Raw genomic sequence first — 6,000 nt, 5'->3', positions numbered from 1 at the left:
ATCTTTGTTACCCTGTTTCAGCTCTAGCAACTCACGATCCGCCGTGTACGAGTCTGCCCTTCTATCGAACACTCTCATGAATTCCTGTCTGAAGGATTCCCAATCATGTAACAGTGGATCATTTCGATTAACTAGTGGCACAGCCCACTGTGCGGCATTCCCCACCAAGTAAGAGATAGCGAAGGCCACCTTAGCCTGGTTGGTGGGGAATGATTTAGGCTTACATGAAAAATGAAGTGCTACCTGTGTGAGAAACACCTGCACCTTCTCTGAATCCCCCTGAAAACGTTCAGGAGAGGCCAGAGGGATGGAGACTGGCATCTCCACCACCACAGCAGTGGAAGGAGCAGGGGCGCCCGCATCAAAAGGGTTTCTAGGTAGACCATCAAACCTGGCCCGCAGGTCTGCCATCTCTTGCCTAGATGCTGCTACTTCTAGCTGTAAATTAGCTAAAGCAACTATCACTTCCTCCATGGTAGCCATAAGGTTCAACCCGACCGGGAGGACAGTATTCGTGGATCGGGAATTCTGTTGCGAGTGGAGTCCTCGGAATCGGTTTGAAGTTTATGTTCCACCTCTCAATCTATTCAAAGGCTGGAATAGCCGTTATGGCACAGCACATCGAACAAATTAAGCGAGGGATGTTGGGGTGGGGGATGTTAGGAACCAGGAAGGAAAGGAAGGGGACAGCAGGGAGGGAGATCTGGAAAAGACAAAAAGAGAACAAACACTCATGAGTAACTTTCCTTTTCCAACAATTCTACATACATAAATCTCACGTATACCTAACCCTATCTTATATACCTGTGAAGAAAAATAATCCTTAAGGGGAGAGGTAAGTGATGGCAGATGAGGGGATAAAGGTGTAACCCTAACACACTCCTTGTACACTTCACAGAGATCGAGAGTTTAGCAACCACTCCTGATCAATCCCTGTTAATAAAGAAGTTAAAAGACATAGGAATTATACACCATAAATATCAAACCCCATTCATCGCAGTGCAGAGAAATAATAAGATGTTGTCCCTGTGTTAACTTCACACACGAACGAACTCTGTTATGAAACTGCCCCCTGTTCGTTAATCGAGCATAGGAGCCCAGAACTAAACCAAAATAGTACTGTATCAGGGTTCCGTGGATGACACCGCATCCACTACCACCGTCGGCCGACAATGCCGACCGGGACAAATCCTTTGGCCAAGAAAGGGACTACGACCCGGTTAGCAACCAGTTACAAGCGGCCCTCGCGAAGCCGCCTACAAATACCCAAGAATGTTTCCAGAAAGGCGACTTCAATAGGATTCAGGTGCAAGCACCCCTTACCGCACCAAACGACGAACCGCTAAACCACAGACAGCTCGGACTGGAGGAATTCCCGATGCTGTGCGCTGCAAAACCTTCCTCCTTAAGCTTCCGCGATCAAATCTCGCGAGACACCAAAGGAGCATGGGAGCGGTAGTTTCCCCACCGCATCCTGCCGGGAATTGTAGTTCCTAGCGCAGCGAGATCGTGACAGACATGTGAGGTTCCGTGACAATTGTAAGCGGTGTTTTCGACTCGCTCGAATATGGTCGAGTCTGGTATCTATGAACCGCAAATGACGAGTTTAGTGGGTGTACGCGTTTTCGCTGTGCTAACCTAAACCGTTCCCCGCTCGAGGCTCATCTTGCCGTGCCGGTCTATTGTCTCAGTTGTGCATTCATTAGGCACGTCTCCTTTGATCCCTGCAATCGTGTTTCTGATAGCACCCCCTTACACTCTTTTCAATCTGTTCGCTATCCTCGTTTTCCTCTGCACCTGTTTCTGACTCTTCCTTGATTCGTTTACTGCCGGAATGGAATGCACTGATGGTGAGAAGATGCACTTTCACAGTTGGGAACCGGCGATGTTACTGTAATTATGTTCCGGGACCTTGAATACATGAAAGCGACCCCCTATGAAATTTACTGTGGGAACCGGGTTGTAACCTTTTGTTTGCCATGTTGTTGTATGACGAAAAACTGTATAAAAGGAGCAATCCACAGATACAATTCTAAGCAGTCTCCTCGAACCTACCTGCTATGTACTTCTTGTGACTTCTGTGTTCCCTGCAGTAAATAAACCTCGAATCTTTGACGCCGAAGGAAGTGTCCCGTGTCTCTGTCATTTGTACGCCGGAACAGGTAACCCACGAAGGTTTCAGGTGTTGTCCCTGGCACCGCTGGGTCTTAGAAAAACCCAGTCCTTCATTTGGCGCCCAACACGGGGCGGCATCAGCAGTACCGGTCCAAAGCCCGACGATCGTGAGGAACTTCGTGTGAAATCTCCGAGGGAAGGTGCACCCCGCTTCATCGATCCTGTTGTCGAAACAAGTGGCCCGAAGACTTTTCCCGCGAAGATCCCCGCCTCCTGACGGCTGCGACGGACTGCTGCCCTGACTGTCGACATGTTTTGGCGCCTGGCGTAGACCTTGGTATAGCGAGACAATTGACGGGCCTTCCTGGTGACGCCATTGATCTCTGAGTTAAGTATTTGTGGGTCGCTCCCCAGAATCCTTAGTTGTTGTGGGTGCTTAGTTGTTGCATGGTTCCATTGCATTTGTGGTCCTTCGTATTTTGTTCTTAGTTGTTGTATTTGACGGCTGCAGTCGCCAAAAACCGAGGGTTTTTGCATTTTGCGGGGACATTGTAATCCAATAACCCTTGACGTTTGTGAAACTCGGTTAGTGTGCACAATGCCTGGCCGTAGTACTTTGTTTAGTTGCTTTAGAAGTTGTGGTACGGATTCCCGACTGGAGGACTCATGTCCGATACCTCCGGTTGGAACTCCAATATATGAATTATACAGTCGACATGGTGTGGGTCCCATCACGTTCAATGATTGTTGGGTCCGTTATACTAAAGATGACGGTGTCCTTAGTTGGCCACCTCATGGTAGTTTTGAGACCCCAATTTTAGATAATCTCGAAGCTAAATTGTTCCAAAGAAAAGCAAGGCCGGCCATGTTCGATTCCTTTCGGTTATGGCGTAAAGAAGCCCAGCAGAAAGAAATCAAACAGCTTAAACGTAATAAGAGAGAAGGTATCGTTACAACGATGAGAAATGCAGAGCAGTTTCAGCGTGACAAAGAAGAGAAGGACAAGGACATTTTTGATAGACTACAACGTATGATAGTGGATAAATGTTATCCCGCTTTACCGACGGGTACGGATAAGAAGGGAGAAGAAGCAGTAGAGGACCCTTTGTTGTCCTATCTACTGAAGTCACCACCTCCATATGCACAGGATACCACGGTCCCTGTGGTTCCTCCTGTTCCTCAACCTGCTGTTCTGGTGGCTGTTAATCAGCCTGCCGCTGGTCCTCTTCCTGCAAATCCTTTTGTCACTATTCCTCTACCTGCTACTGTCCCTACTGCTCCATCGTCTATACCTTCTCAAGCTACTGTTCCCGCTACTTCCGCTCATGTGGCTACTCCTACTGCTCCTGCTCCTCCTGTTTTTGGTCCTCCTGTTGTTACTCATTTACTTCTCTCCTCTTCCCCGTCTGTTCGGCGACGTATTCCTAATATTGTTGCCAACTTTTATTCTCCTCTTGGACCGATTCTTGGGTCTGCTGATTCTGATGCTCCCCAAAGACGAAGTCAGCTTCCTGGTGGTAGAGAACGTGATACGCTATTTAACATGGCGAAAAATTGGATTAGATATCCCCTTAAGAATCATCCACGTGTAGTTGTTGACACTTTCTCTCAATTCAATGAGCCAACACAAAGATTCGTGTTTGAAGAAATGTGCAAACTCTTATGCGATGAGATATCAGTTGATGCGGCAGATGATGTACTGGCCGCTTTAACTGAACTTCAGCTTCAGTTTTCGAGTGGTATGATTGTGGGTAGCAATGTTCGACGTGCTGTCGAGCATCTTCTATCTTTTTGTGCCACTTTGATGCCTCGTGCACTGTTTAAAGACGAACATGAGGAATGGATGTTGACGCCTGGTCAGTATCCCATGCGTGAAGTTCCACCAGTGTGGAGGCCAGGTGATGCGACTGTTAATCCTGCTATCTTGCCACACTTCCAGAGAGTATGGATACACCTTCCATGGAAACGATCGGAAGTTTTGCAGGTTAAGCAAACTTTGCCTGACTCTCGCAAAAATCCTGCAGGGTACTATAAAGAATTGTCCCAACTAGTGGATGCTACGATAATGAATCTTGCCGACATTGATATGTTGTTCGGCAATGTCGTACCGCAACCGGTATGGGCGAAAATACGTCACGAAGATCATGCAGCTGAATTGGGTGGTGATTGGGCTGCGCTTACAGCGGCTGATGGACAACAAGTTGGTGGGGCTAAGCCTGAACAGCTCATTACTGATCTTCCACAAAGAATAATTACCCTTATGAAGACACTTATGCCAGCAATGAAAGTTAACTGGGATAAACTGTCTGCTTGCAAGCAAAAGAAGGACGAAAGTGTCTCCGATTTCTTTACGAGATTTGAGGAGGCATTCATCGATCATAGTGGTCAAGATATGGGCACTGAGGGAGCTCAGAGGTTGTTTGTGGATAAGTTTGTATCGAATTTGTTGCCTGAACTTAGCAACAAAATGAAAAATTCAGAAAGTGCGTGGGCTGTTTCTACTTCTGCTCAGATATTGGCTACGGCTCAATATTATGAAAATAGAGAGAAAGAGGAAAATGATCGTGCAGACAAAAAGACGAAAGAGCTAAAAACGAAAGTTTTGTTGCAACAAGCGTATCCTCCGCGCTCGAATCAAAACGATTCTCAACAACGGAATAGATCGCAATCGCAGCCCGCTAGGTCGCAGTCGCGGAATGATTCCTCTTCGCAGAGATCTATGCTTGGGTACAATCAATGTGCCTATTGTCGAGGTGAGGGCCATTCGAAATTTGATTGTCCGGTTCTGCATGATCAGAATAATGGCAATTCATCTAGAGGAGGTCGTAGTGGTCCTCAACAGGCTTCACGAGGTAGAGGTTGTGGTATTACTCAGAATCAAAATGAGCGTTCTAATAATTCCTCTGATTCCAATAATTGTTTTGATCAGCGTGGATCATCGTCAGGTAGATACGCACAGTACAATGTGGATGATTATTATGTCGACCAGGGTACTGATGACGGTAATTACTAGGACAGCCATAGACAAGGAGAGGGAGTAGTATCAGTTCCGGTTGATCAGAGAGGGCCTTACGTCGCAGTTGCCACATCGGGCGTAGTTGAGCCTTTTCTGTTGGACACTGGTGCAGCGAAAAGTTCCATCATGCATTCGAAACTCCCTGGCGCACCTTTGTCTGGCTTAACAAATGTTTCCGTTGGATTCTCCGGCGCCCCTGTCAGCAATCCGGTCTCTAGTCCTTTGCCCCTTACAATTGGGCCTCGTGAGCTGAAAGCTCCTTTGATTTTGACCACTGGTTGTGGTGAAAATCTTTTGGGCCTGGATTTGCTGAAACGTTTGTATGCGACTTTGTATTGTTCTCCCGCGGGAGTAAAGCTTACATTGGGTGAGAGAGTAATCTCTCCTATGTACTTGTCCATTGATAAACTCCCACCGGAATTGAGTTCTCTTCCTGCATCTTTGTGGGCAACGGGTCCCAATGACGTGGGCCTGCTTGACATCTCCCCTTATGTTGTCCAATTAAAATCGAATGTGCGATTACCACGTATTCCCCAGTATCGTATCTCCCTTGATGGTGAGCGAGCATTGCTAGCGATCATCTATGATTTGATCGGGAAAGATGTTATCGAGGAGACTCAGGGAAACGTGTGTAATAGTCCTGTGTTACCTATTCTGAAACGCACTGATCCATCTAAGCCTCCTGTTTACCGTTTTGTCATTGATTTACGGGAGGTGAATAAAATTGTGGTTCCTCGGTTCCCTGTGGTGCCTGACATTACGGCTTTACTGACTCTGATTCCAGCATCTGCTTCTTGGTTCTCAGTGATCGGCTTGAAGAATGCTTTCTTTAGTATTCCGATTGCTGAGGAGAGCAGGGACCTATTCGG

This window comes from Lissotriton vulgaris, chromosome 2_1, assembly GCF_964263255.1.
Source record: "Lissotriton vulgaris chromosome 2_1, aLisVul1.2, whole genome shotgun sequence".
In the NCBI taxonomy this organism is placed as follows: Eukaryota; Metazoa; Chordata; class Amphibia; order Caudata; family Salamandridae; genus Lissotriton; species Lissotriton vulgaris.
This window is presented reverse-complemented; position numbering follows the sequence as displayed.